Here is a 13,289-nt window from a genome sequence, read left to right as displayed (position 1 = left end):
AATATGGAAATGACTTCTCTGACAAAACTGCATTTTGTTGAATGTCATTTTTTAAAATGTGTATTTTAGGAAAATACACATTTTTGTAGGATGCTTTTTACCTCTTTTGAACAACGGATTATCAAGAGAATTGAAGTTCTCAGCAATGAGATCCATTAGCCTCAAAATTTCTTCACAAAAGAGTCTCCCTTCTGATTTTGACAGCTTCATCAACAAAGCAGCCGTTTCTTATATATTATTGGTTTATTTTGTGTTTTCTCCCTTTCTTATCCTTTTGAAACGAATTCCCTAAGGCAACTGGGTGGAGAGCAACTGTACGAACATTAAACCATACTTTTCATGTTCTGAATCATCAAAAAAAAAATGATTCATACCTTTTTTCCCACATGGCTACTCCCTGAGATAGATGGATTGATATGGAGTCCTTTGAAAAGAAATGTGGGGTGGGGGCAGGGGTGGGGGGCAGCAATTCAGTCTGAGAAATGTGTGAAATCCCAGAATCAGAGATGGAGTAGGGCCAAGCCCCCAATCCGGAACTTTTGAAGCTGTATCAGGTGAACATCTACATTAATTCCTCTCTCTTCTGTTCCTCTCTGAAATCTGCAGTATCTCCATCCAGGGGGCTCAGGAATGGTACACCTGGAGCCCCTCACAGTCCTCAGGGGTGTCACTACTCACACCTCTAACCCATGTGTTTCTCATAGATCCCTGGGAACGAACAGGGCATGGGACAGGAAATTCCTGCAGTAAGAAAATGTCTGCAGTCAGGGAGTTTCTGCAGGCAGGCCCACACTTGCTCCCTACCCCTTCTCAGGCCTTTGCAGAAAAACAAGGAAACCATCATTTGTTTAGGGTCAAAGTTGTGGAAGTCATACATGGATTAGAAAAAAAAGTAAAAGCAACAAGAATAGTGACTATTAACTCTCTTCCATCAGTCCTATTTAGCAGGTCCCTGAAAAATGTAGTTTAATGTTGTTTGTTCTAATGTTAATGAGGGGAAAAATATCACTTTTCTTCCAGGTCCACTGCCTGTGTGGAGTTTGCTTGTTCTCCCCAGGTCTGTGTGGGATTTTTCTGGGTACTCTGGTTTCCTCCCACGTCCCACAGCTGGACATGTTAGATAAATTGGTATGTCCACATGGTCCCAGTCTGAGTGCCAGTGTGTGAGTGTGCCCAAGATGGGATGGTGTCTTGGCTAAGGCTGGTGCCCGCCTGGTGCCCTGAGCTTCGAGGTTAAGCTCAGCCCCCTGCAACCCTGAACTAGAATAAGCAGGTAAATTATTATCTGACTTGCTTTCATTAATCTTTCTTAAATGTATGTGTAGTTTACATTTATTTCAGGTGTTTAATAGAAGTGTTTTGTCCTTATTTAGAAGTTTGGTGATGTTTTTGTGACAAATATGCCTTAGGAATTTAGCTCTTGTTTAGATCAACTTGACTATGGTTAAATTGTTTTTGCTATACATTGTTTTGCTTAAAGCCACGGTTTTCAGGAACCTACTGATGATAAGTGTGGATTTACTGTGGTTTGTTAACTGAATTGAAAAAAAAAAAAAACCCAAAAACTACAAAACAAAACAAACAACAAAAAAACCCCACCCTAGATCAGAGGTTTCTGTTTTACGTGGAAACTTACCTTAGCGCTCCAGTTAATACCACACACATCCTGGAACCTCACTGCATCACCCAGACTCCAAGTGCCATCCACCTGCTGGAGGAAGACCTGGGAGCGCAAGGCAAAGACATGTCACTGGGATGTGCTAGAATCTCCCTGTGCTTAAGACTGTCCTTGACCTCATGCAATGGATGTTGGTCATTCAAGGAGGAAGCCTCTGGTAGCAGGAGCGCCTCTTGCTTCACTTCCTCTGTTTGAGTGGGACTGGTTAATCAATTGATTCTACCAAAGAAAATTCTTGCCAGGCGCAGTGGCTCACGCCTGTAATCCCAGCACTTTGGGAGGCCGAGGCGGGCGGATCATGAGGTCAGGAGATTGAGACCATCCTGGCTAACATGGTGAAACCCTGTCTCTACGAAAAATGCAAACAAATTAGCCAAGTGTGTTGGCGGGCCCCTGTAGTCCCAGCTACTTGGGAGGCTGAGGCAGGAGAATGGCGTGAACCTGGGAGGCAGAATGGGCAACAGAGGGAGACTCCATCTCAAAAAAAAAAAAGAAAGAAAATTCTTTACATCCAATTGGATGTTTGTATTGGTCTGTTTTCTGCTGAACCTGCCCATGGAGGACCATGAGCATGTGTGAGGAAAGCCATTTTATTGGAGTGCTTGAAATTGGATTATCCAATTTGGCCTGCTTCCCATAGTTCAGCTTTTCAGACTTTAGTAGGGAATTGTGTGCTTACACAAGGTTCTGTGTGAACTAACACATCTCTGCCTGAATGTCTTTTTCCCCCCTCCAATAAAACATTGCAACAAAGCAACCGTCTCATAATATTAAGAATATTAGGCATATCTTTACAAATTGAGCTCTGATATTTTTTCCAATTTCCTTCTGGAAATGGTGAAATTAGAGAAAGTGAAAGTGTGTGTGGGGTCTTCTCCAGGGAGCTGAGCCCTGTGAGTGCACACAGTGACTGCTGGTGTTTACGACGTGTTGCAAATGGGTCAACACTGTGCTTTGTGTGTTCCCCGTAAGTGAGGACTGACTCTCAGATATCATCAATGGAATGCCTCCTAGGGAATTTCTTGAATATCAAAACACAGTCCTTGTGGTTTCTTTTTACTGATGAACATTTTACTTTCAAATATGCTTTCTCCAGCTAGAGCAGGGATCAGCTAACTACAGCCTGCCAGCTGAACCAGCCTCTACTCACCACTGCATTTTGTATGACCTAGGAGCTAATGTAAATGGTTGAAAAAATCAAGAGAAAAATATTATTTTCTGGCACATGAAAATTATCTGAAATTCAAATGTCAGTGTCCGTAACTCAAGTTTTATTGTGCTACAATCATTATTAATTTGTCCATGTATTTTCTATGACTATTTGCTACAGTAGCAGAATTGAGTCATTGTAACAGAGATTATGTATCCCACAAAGCCTAAAATATCTACTCTCTGGCCCTTACAGGTAGAAGCGCTAGAATTTCCAACTCTGCTGCAAGTTTTGGCCCCTTCCAAGTCTTTTTTTCTCCCTCCCTTTCCTTCCTTCCCTCCCTCCCTTCCTTCTCTTTTTCTTCTTCTTCTTCTTCTTCTTTTTCTTTTTCGAATCTCACTCTATCACCCAGGCTGGAGTACAGTGGCGCGATCTCAGCTCACTTCAACCTCTGCTTCCTGGGTTCAAGCTGTTCTCATGCCTCAGCCTCCTGAGTGGCTGGGACTACAGGCCTGAGCCACTGTGCCTGAGCCACTGTGCCTGGCTAATTTTTGTATTTTTAGTACAGATGAGGTTTTACCATGTTAGCCAGGTTGGTCTTGAATTCCTGACCTCAGATGATCTACCTGCCTCAGCCTCCCGAACTGCTGAGATTACAGGCAGGAGCCACCAAGCCCTGCCTGACAAAATATTTTAGAGGAGCAAATCCTTACTTCTGTTTTCTGGAAAACGTGCACATGTAGCACATAACAACATACAGCTACAGAGGTGAATGGAGGATAATCACAGTCATGATTTTCACTGTCTCACAGTGAAGTCATGTCTAGCAGGGTCAAAGAAGACTGACAGCAGCAAGAACTTACACTCTCATTGTGCCTCAGGGTAACTGGTTTGCTTTAAAGTTCCCTAGAGGAATCACTTTTTCTGTGGTACATGCCTAGCAAGACGTGCTGACTTCTGGCCTTCTCTACTAGCTGCTGAGGAAATTGTGGCCAGATGACCCATGCATGAAAATCCACCGTTAGCCATAAAGTACCTTCTGAGCTGGAGACCATATGCTAGAGGCAGCCCTGCCTTCAGGAGGCTTATGTCTACTTGAGGACAATCGATGTCCAGATCAAGATGACAAAAATGGCTCTGTGGCATGCCACACAATCCCCTCTATGACCAAGACACGTGTTCTTCCAGGTTCCAGGGGTGGTTGACTCATGACTCCTAACAGCTGAGTTCCTTTCCAGTAGTTGCCTTTAACTGTAGGAAGCTGCCTTGCCCAGGTAACACGCGTGTCTGGGGACAGGCCATGTTTAATTTCTGGTCAGTGCTGGGGGTCGGGTTGGATACAGAGGCTCAGCACCCTTCCCTCACTTCTAGACAGTTCTGGAGGGCTCCAGAGCTCCCTATAGGACTGGCCGAGGGCTCTGCTGCCACTGCCTCACGTTCAGCTTCTCTTTTGGCTCAGTCTGCTCCCAGAACTCTCCATAGGCGTCCCTGCCGGGAGCCACCCCCAAAACCCCCAAATCCTGCACTCAGTCTCCATCTCAGGATCTATTTCCTGGTAAGCCAGCCTAGGACAGACACTGGCATTACAAGATCTGTGTTCCTAAATGTCAGACACAGTATTCAGTGCAGGGGTCAGAAAGAGATCTCTTTGGTTCAGGGTTGCAGTGGACCGTGTTGTAGAAGCAATGAGCCCTGCTCATGAAGACGCATTGAGAAGGAGGAAAGGAGTGGTGACCGGTGATGCTGGCAGCTCCCTGTCCTCTTTCCTTGTCCCTGAACTATCCTTCCCCTGTACTCCTGGAGCACTGTCTTCCTCTCTGGTTATATCAGTTTCATTGTGAAGTACATTTTCAGATTTTACAGCACTTTAAAAGTTATTAAATAATAGGATGTAAAGCCAGGATAATAAATGATAGTTCCAAATGGGAGGGAAGAGGAAAAAACCTACTTTCTTTTGGCTCCATAATATGCCAATAAAAAATTGGAAATAGAAAATTGAGCTTTTGGAAGGAAGGATTTAGAGGTGGGGCACAGTGGGGAATTCCATATCCCACTTGAAGGCATGCAGTGGAAACTTTCAGTCCAGTTTGTGAAGGTGGAAGGAACTGGAGGGGAAATGATGCTGTCATTTATTCTTCCATTTGCTTTTGTGATGTTCCCAGAATGCTTCCCTGTGATTCACTCCTTTTAGCAAAAATGGGTTTTGAAGAGTGCCGGAATGAGATTTCCAATGGAATAGAAAGTAGACATGCGTTCCTTCTTTCCATTTGTATTAGTTTGATACCAGTGAAATGGCCATTTTTCTAAGTCAACATGGTTAGGTATTAGCAACGTCATGTACTCAACCTACAAGCTTGACATCTGAGTTTATTTCGAAGTCCCGGCACATTCTTCCCCGCTCATAGGTGTTTGTATTTAATCTCATTTAGAATTTAGAAGAAAACCATCAGTTTTATGTATCAGTTTGCTTTTTATTTGTTCCACCTGGAGCATAAAGTTGTGGGAAATTCTTTAAATATAAATACTGACTTTCCAAGATAGTTTTTCCAAATGCAAGGCATTTTTTCTAATGTAGTTCAAGTACATGAGCTACACAGTACAGCTGTCTGTTAGTATTAATGAGTGATTGCTTCCAGTGTCCCCCAAGGCGCTAAAATCCGTGCGTGCTCAAGTGTCTTATATAAAATCGCATAATATTTGCTTATAACCCATGCTCATTCACCCATATATTTTAAATAAAAAAATTATTATAAATAATCTAATACCAAAAACTATATAAATACTATGCAAATAGTTACCATACTATCTCTTTTAGAGAATAAGGACAGGAAAAGAAAAGGTCTGTGAATGTTCAGTACAGACTAAAATATCTTTTCAGAAAAAATATTTTTCATCCATGGTTGGTTGAATCTACTGGATATGGAGTCCACAGATGTGGAGGGCCAGCTGTACTTTTATTAGATTTTCCTAATTGAGCTGTAAGTAAATGATCAAAATATCATCTTGGAGGTGAGCTGAAGAAGGCTTTGAAATCCGTACAGAACTCTTCAAACTCTACACAGATTTGGTATCCAATACATTAACTTATCTATAAACTGATTTTTTTTTTTTTCTGTTTCCTTTCCACTGAGGAGGCTCAAAGTTATCCTTTAAAAATTTCTGACATTTTTTGGCATGAATCGTTTCTTGAGTGGAAAACTTCAAACTTAGTTTATAAAAATTGGCACACTCCGAAGAACCATGGATCCTCCACATTTTCATGCCACATTTAAATCATTGAAAGCTACAGAACCGGAAATGTTGGCTAAGGAAATAGCCTCTGAATTACTTTCAGAAGTAGAGTAAATGAGGCATTAGATTTATATGTTTGTTTAAATCCCAGTTCCAGACTGGAATCTACGCAGTGACAATCTTTTTTACGTTTTTGCTATATTTGAGAAAATATATCAGAAATAAATAAAATGTATGAATAAAACATGTTAAAATTTATATAAAATCTACTTCCTTTCCTTGTTAATTTTCTCAGTTAAAATTAATATCAAATGTATTCTGTTTTGGCATTCTAATAATCACAGAAAAAATAGTATGTAAGTTTGGTATGTCATTATAGCCATAGATTACTTATTTTGCAAATCTGTTGTCTGGGTTACTTTTGGAAATCATTTTGGAGTTAGCATGAGTTGTGAGTGAATATTTATTAGGTGACACATCTTTGGATTATTCAGTTTTAAATATACTCATATTTCTTATATAAATGAGAGTGCCTAGTTAAAACACACAGGCAACATAATACCTTCAATTATTTCTGTATACACCAAGTATTTCCAAATCCAAAAAAGAGAGGTTTTTGTTCTAGAAATTCCATGGATTAACTGGAGCAAGACTATAATTAAGGGGTGTGTGTGTGTGTGCGCGCGCGCGCATGTGTGTATGTGTAAACAAACATCTTTTTAATCCATTTCTGTTGCTCTTCTTCGTTTCATGAATTCCAAGTGTTTTTTTGGTACCATTTCCCTTCAGTCTGAATAATTTACATAAGCATTGCTTTGATAGCAGGTAAGTTTTCCTTCCTCTGAGGATATGTTCTTTTTGCCTCATTCCTGAAGGATAGTTTCACAGGATATAAAATTCTAAGCTTATAATTCTTTTCTTTAGCAAATTTAAAGATGTTATTCCACTGGTTCTAGTCTTCACAGTTTGTTTTCTCCCTACACATAATGTGACATTTTTCTCTGTTTTCATTCTTTAGTTATATTAGTTTTTCAACAGATTAGTTATGTATCTGGATGTGGTTTCTTTGAGTTCATCCTACTTAGGATTTGCTGAACTTATTAGAATGTATACGTTATGTATTCACCAAATTTCTGGAATGTTAAAATACTGTATTATCCAAATTTTTTTCTGAACCAATCTTTCTTCTTTCCTTTGATAATTCTAATGAAACAAATGATAGACCTTTTTATTTTGTCCCTTAAGTCTCTGAGGTTTTATTAATTTCTTTCAATCTTTTGCTCTCTGTTCTTCAGGTGGGGTCATTTCTATTAATTTCTTCATCATTACTAACTCATTTTTTTGTCATTACCACTCTGCTGTTCAGACCATTAGCTGAATTTTTAATTTCAGATACAGTGTTGTATTTTTTTCTGTTGTTAAACTTTTTGTATGATTAATTTTTGTAGTTTGTATTTCTCTGTTGATAACGTTTATCTTTATATTTATTTCAACATGGTTTACTTTTACGTCATGGAGCCTGGTTATAATGGTTGGTTTAAAATCATTTTCTAATAACTTCAACAGTTGTGTAATTACAGGGTTGGCATCTGTTGATTGTCTTTTCTATTGAGAATTGATCAGATTTTCCTGGTTATTTGTATATCAAATAATTTGGGATTGTATCTTGGACATTTTGAATATTATGTTATGTGACTCTGGGTCATATTAAAATCTGCTGGAGAGTGTTTACATTTTCATTGTTTCTTTCTTTTCTTTTTTTTTAGCAGGCAGTCAGTCTGGTTGGTCTCAAGCTTTGTCTCAGTCGCTGAGTAGTGGTTCCAATGTCAGTTCAGTTCTCAAAACCTTTGCCATAATATTTGGGTCTCTCCTGAACATGCACCATTCAGTTATCAGTTTGGGAGCTGGACAGTTCTTTACGTCACAGTGGTCTCAAAGCTTTCTGAGGGCTGTTCCATGAATGCATAATTTGGGGCAACACTGGGACTCTTAGTGATTTATAACAAATTAGATGATACTTTTTCTTGCTCTCTTCTCATAAGGATTTTTCCTTTAATCTCTAGTTCTTGGGACCCCTCTTCACAGCTCCTTTGGTCAGAGATATAAATTTGGGATGTGGGAGTTAGATGCCTTCAAAGCAGCAGAAGCAGTTCACTTTTGCAACTGTATATATAAAGTATGTACATAAAATAATTGCAATCAGGTACTCAAACAAATGCATGTATATGCATGATCATAGCAGTACTATTCACAGTAGGCAAACTGTATAAACAACCCAAATAGGTGAATAGATGAAAAAAATTCCCTACATACGATGGAATAATATTTAGCCATAAAAAGAATAAAGTACTGGTACATGCTACAAGGTGGATGAGCCTTGAAAACGTTATGCCAAGTGGAAAAAGCTAGGCACAAAAGGTCACATACTGTATGATTACATTTACATGAAAAATCCATAGGGACAGAAAGCTGACTTAGGGTTGCCAGGGTTTGGGATGGGGGAATGGAGAGCAACTGCTTAATGGCTGCTTTTGGAGTGACGACAATGTTTTGGAAGTTATTTACTTCCAAATAATTGCACAACATGGTGAATGGACTAAATGCCATTGAATTATTCAACTTGAAATGATCTATTTTTTGTTATGTGAATTTCACCTCAATCAATACATATATATCCCTTTGCACTCAAGAAATGTTACTATAAGGGAATACTTGACAAATAAAACCTACTTGTTTATAGCACATACTTAAACATTATTTAACTGATTTTTTTTTTTTTTTTTTTTTTTTGAGACGGAGTCTCGCTCTGTCGCCCAGGCTGGAGTGCAGTGGCCGGATCTCGGCTCACTGCAAGCTCCATCTCCCGGGTTCACGCCATTCTCCTGTCTCAGCCTCCCGAGTAGCTGGGACTACAGGCGCCGCCACCTCGCCCGGCTAGTTTTTTGAATTTTTTTAGTAGAGACGGGGTTTCACCGTGTTAGCCAGGATGGTCTCGATCTCCTGACCTCGTGATCCGCCCGTCTCGGCCTCCCAAAGTGCTGGGATTACAGGCTTGAGCCACCGCGCCCGGCCTTCACTGATCTTAAGAAGATGTCTCTGAGGGTCGTCTTCTCTTCAGTGAAAGCAACAAACACTACAGTGGAATTGAGAACAAATCAAAAGATATTTCTCCTTTTCTTATGCTTCCATTTATTTTAAACTTTTGCTTGTCTTGATGGCTACTAAAATTCAATTTTATTAAGCTGAATTTTAATTTAAGTAACTGATTACTTGCCCAAAGTCTATTGTTTCAAAATGTGGAAAAATCTGAATACAATGCATTTTAAAATGAAATAGACAAGATATTTTAGTTATTTGTTTTCTTTTATGACATTTTAGATCTTTAAGCTTCATTTTTTATAGCAATCACATGATTTTCCTGAGGGCATTTTATGGGCTTCTCAGCCCTAGGTTCATGTGAGCAGTATGGCCCTGAGGTTTTCAAGTCAACAAAAACGACTGTCCTGAGTCCAGGGCAAGCAGAGAATCAGCATAGTGGCCCCATGACAGCAACTCTACAGCCCTGGAGGTCAGGGGTGAACGTAATCATTGGAAAGAGGCCTAGGTGAGATGTGTGGTTTTTCTTGGTACAGCTTTGACTGACAGATAACAATTGCACAGGCTTTCATGGAAACTTCTGTTGGGCTACTGGGAAATAACTTTCTCCAGAATAGGTTTCTGTTATGTGGACCTGAGAGATATTCAACTTATGGTATCTCAGTATTTTAAGTGGACTTCTCGGAGTTTTCTCTCCTCTCTCTACAATGTAATCAACTTATTTAGCTTGATTTCTTACCGCCAAAGTAGAGTTTTACGTGGAAACTAAAGAACTTTTGCACACCAAAAGCAACAGTCAGCAGGGTGAACAGACAGCCTGCAGAGTAGGAGAAAATCTTCACAATCTGTACATCTGACAAAGGACTCATATCCAGAATCTACAACAGACTCAAACTAGCAAGAACAAAACAAACAATCCCATCAAAAAGTGGGCTAAAGTCATGAGTAGATAATTCTTAGAAGATATACAAATGACCAAGAAACATATGAAAAAATGCTCAGCATCACTAACGATCAGGGAAATGCAAATCAAAATCACAATGCCATACCACCTTACTCCTGAAAGAATGGCCATAGTCATAAAATAAAAAAATAATAGATGTTGGCATGGATATGATGAACAGGGAACACTTTTTTTTTTTTTTTTGAGACGGAGTCTCACTCTGTTGTCCAGGCTGGAGTGCAGTAGTGCGATCCTGGCTTTTGAGATCTGCAACCTCCGACTCCTGGGTTCAAGCAATTCTCCTGTCTCAGCCTCCAAAGTAGCTGGGACTAAGGCACCTGCCATCACACCTGGCTAATTTTCGTAGTTTTTGTAGAGACAGGGTTTCACCTTGTTGGTCAGGCTGGTCTTGAACTTCTGACCTCAGGTGATCCACCAGCCTTGGCCTCCCAAAGTGCTGGGATTACAGGGGTGAACCACCGTGCCTGGCGAAGAGGGAACAATTCTACACTGCTGGTGGGAATGTAAACTAGTACAACCACTATGGAAAACAATGCCGAGGTTTCTTAAAGAACAAAAAGTAGGCCGGGTGCAGTGACTCAAGCCTGCAATCCCAGCACTTTGGGAGGCCGAGGCAGGTGGATCACGAGGTCAGGAGTTTGAGACCAGCCTGACCAACATGGTGAAACCCTGTCTCCACTAAAAATACAAAAAAAAAAAAAAATTTAGCCGGGCATGGTGGCATGCACCTGTAGTCCCAGCTACTCTGGAGGCTGAGGCAGGAAAACTGCTTGAACTCTGGAGATGGAGGTTCCAGTGAGCCAAGATCACAGCACTGCACTCTAGCCTGAGCAATACAGCAAGACCCAGTCTCAAAAAAAAAAAAAAAAAAAAAAGCGAAAAGTAGAACTTACTACCATTTGATCCAATAATCCCACTACTGGATATCTACCAAGAGGAAAAGAAGTCCTCGTACGAAAAAGATACTTGCACGTGCATGTGTATAGCAGCACAATTCGCAATTGCAAAAATGGGAATTGCCCATCAATCCATCAGTCAACGAGTGGATAAAGAAGCATATATATGATGAACTACTACTTAGCCATAAAAGGGGATAAATTGATGGCATTCAGTGCAACTGGGATGAGACTATTATTGCAAAGGAAGTAACTCAGGAATGGAAAACCAAACATCGCATATTCTCACTCATAAATGGAAGCTAAACCATGAGGATGCAAAGGCAAAAGAATGATACAATAGACTTTAGGGACACAGGGGGAAAGTGTGGGAAGGGGGTAAGGGATAAAAGACTACAAATTGGGTTCAGTGTATACTTCTGGGTGATGGGTGCACCAAAATCTCACAAATCACTACTAAAGAACTTACTTGTGTAACCAAATATCACCATTCCCCAAAACCTATGGACATAACAAATTTTAAATTAAAAATAAAAATAAGCAGAGACATGACCGGGCACAGTGGCTCACACCGGTAGTATCAAACCATGAGATCTGGGCCGGGTGCTGTGGCTTACGCCTGTAATCCCAGCACTTTGGGAGGCCGAGGCGGGTGGATCACGAGGTCAGGAGATGAGACCATCCTGGCTAACATGGTAAAACCCCGTCTTTTTAGTAAAGACGTAAAAATTAGCCTGGCGTGGTAGCGGGCGCTTGTAGTCCCAGCTGCTCGGGAGGCTGAGGCAGGAGAATGGCGGGAACCTGGGAGACAGAGCTTGCAGTGAGCCGAGATCACACCAATGCACTCCAGCCTGGGCAACAAAGCGAGACTCCGTCTAAAAAAAAAAAAACAAAAAAAAGCAGGGAATTTCTCGTAGCTATTGAAAAAATGAATAGGGCCGGGGCGGTGGCCTCAAGCTGCTATCCCAGCACTTTGGGGATCGGGGTCTGGGCCGACGGGCGGGCCGGATCACGAGCTCAGGAGATCGAGACCTCCTGGCTAAACACGGTGAAACACCCCGCTCTTACTTAAAAATACAAAAATAAAAAAAAAAAAAAACTAGGTCCGGGCGAGGTGGCGGGCCGCCTGTAGTCCCAGGCTACTCGGAGGCTGAGGCAGGAGAATGGGCGCAAACCCGCGAGGCGGAGCCTTGCGTGAGCTGAGATGCCGGCCACTGCACTCCAGCCCGGGCCGGCAGAGCGAGACTCCGTCTCAAAAAAAAAAAGAAAAAAAAGAAATAATGTAACTTCCATTTAGGGGTGTCTGTGTGTACACGTACATATTTAAATATAAAATTATATACATATATTTAGCTCATATCTTTAGCATTATGTAAATATGTAATATATTTATAAACATATAAATCTATAGATGTATAATAAAATTATCATGTGTATATTTGTCTTATAAATAAACTTTTATATGAAAATTTTAGTTTCAAGGGCGTGGGGCTTGTCCAATTAATACCCCAAAGCTGCATAGACAGGGGCAGACCAAGGCCCCGAATGTTCAATATGTATCTGCTCCTCTCCAGCTTTGAGTGGAGAGAGTTGAAGCAATTTACTGTTCTCTTCACAGAATAACTTTATTAGAGGATTAACCAAAGAGCTTGTCATATTTTATTTACTTACTCTTATTTGTTCACACCCAATTCTCACTCCTATTTCCTGTCTGCCCGTATGAAATTAATCATATGTGTCTGATACACATTTAAAATATACATAAACATATTTGTAAGATACATATGTTACTATATCCATGTCTGCGTCCTTATTTTACCTAAATGATTTTGTGCTATGTCTCCTTTTGTTTCTTACCATTTTAACATTTTTCAAGAACCAGCTATGTTGTTTGATGTTCTGCCTTAATGCATCTAATTGTTAAAAATATTTCAAGATACACGTTCACCACATTTTTAAACATTCATCTCTTCGGAAGTGGAAAATGAGTATATCTCCAGTTCCCTGCTCCTACACACGATAATGTGATGAATGTCATGATTCGTCTCCATGTAGTCCTGCTGTGAAAATTTATCTGGAGATTGCAACTAGGAATGTGATTACTGGGTCACAGAATTAGGCATACTTAAGTAATGGCCTCCAGAAAGGCTGTACCAATTTTACTCTACTACCAATGTTATTTCTCTTTACAAAAACTCCCTATTGTGATTTTTTCTAATTTTTTTCTAATCTGTGGGGTGTAAAATGTCATCCATTTGTGATTTAGTTATAATT

The 13,289-nt window shown here is 40.4% G+C and overlaps 1 protein-coding gene across 1 annotated transcript in view; it reads left to right on the top strand.

Annotated features, from left to right (window-relative positions):
* Nucleotides 1-13,289, top strand: part of PIEZO2 (piezo type mechanosensitive ion channel component 2) — a 299,082-nt gene that overhangs the window by 148,199 nt on the left and 137,594 nt on the right. The gene's annotated exons all lie outside the window — the stretch shown is intronic.

Source organism: Rhinopithecus bieti, unplaced genomic scaffold (genome assembly GCF_001698545.2).
Source record: "Rhinopithecus bieti isolate Rb0 unplaced genomic scaffold, ASM169854v2 scaffold_4654, whole genome shotgun sequence".
Lineage (NCBI taxonomy): Eukaryota > Metazoa > Chordata > Mammalia > Primates > Cercopithecidae > Rhinopithecus > Rhinopithecus bieti.
This window is presented reverse-complemented; position numbering and strand designations above follow the sequence as displayed.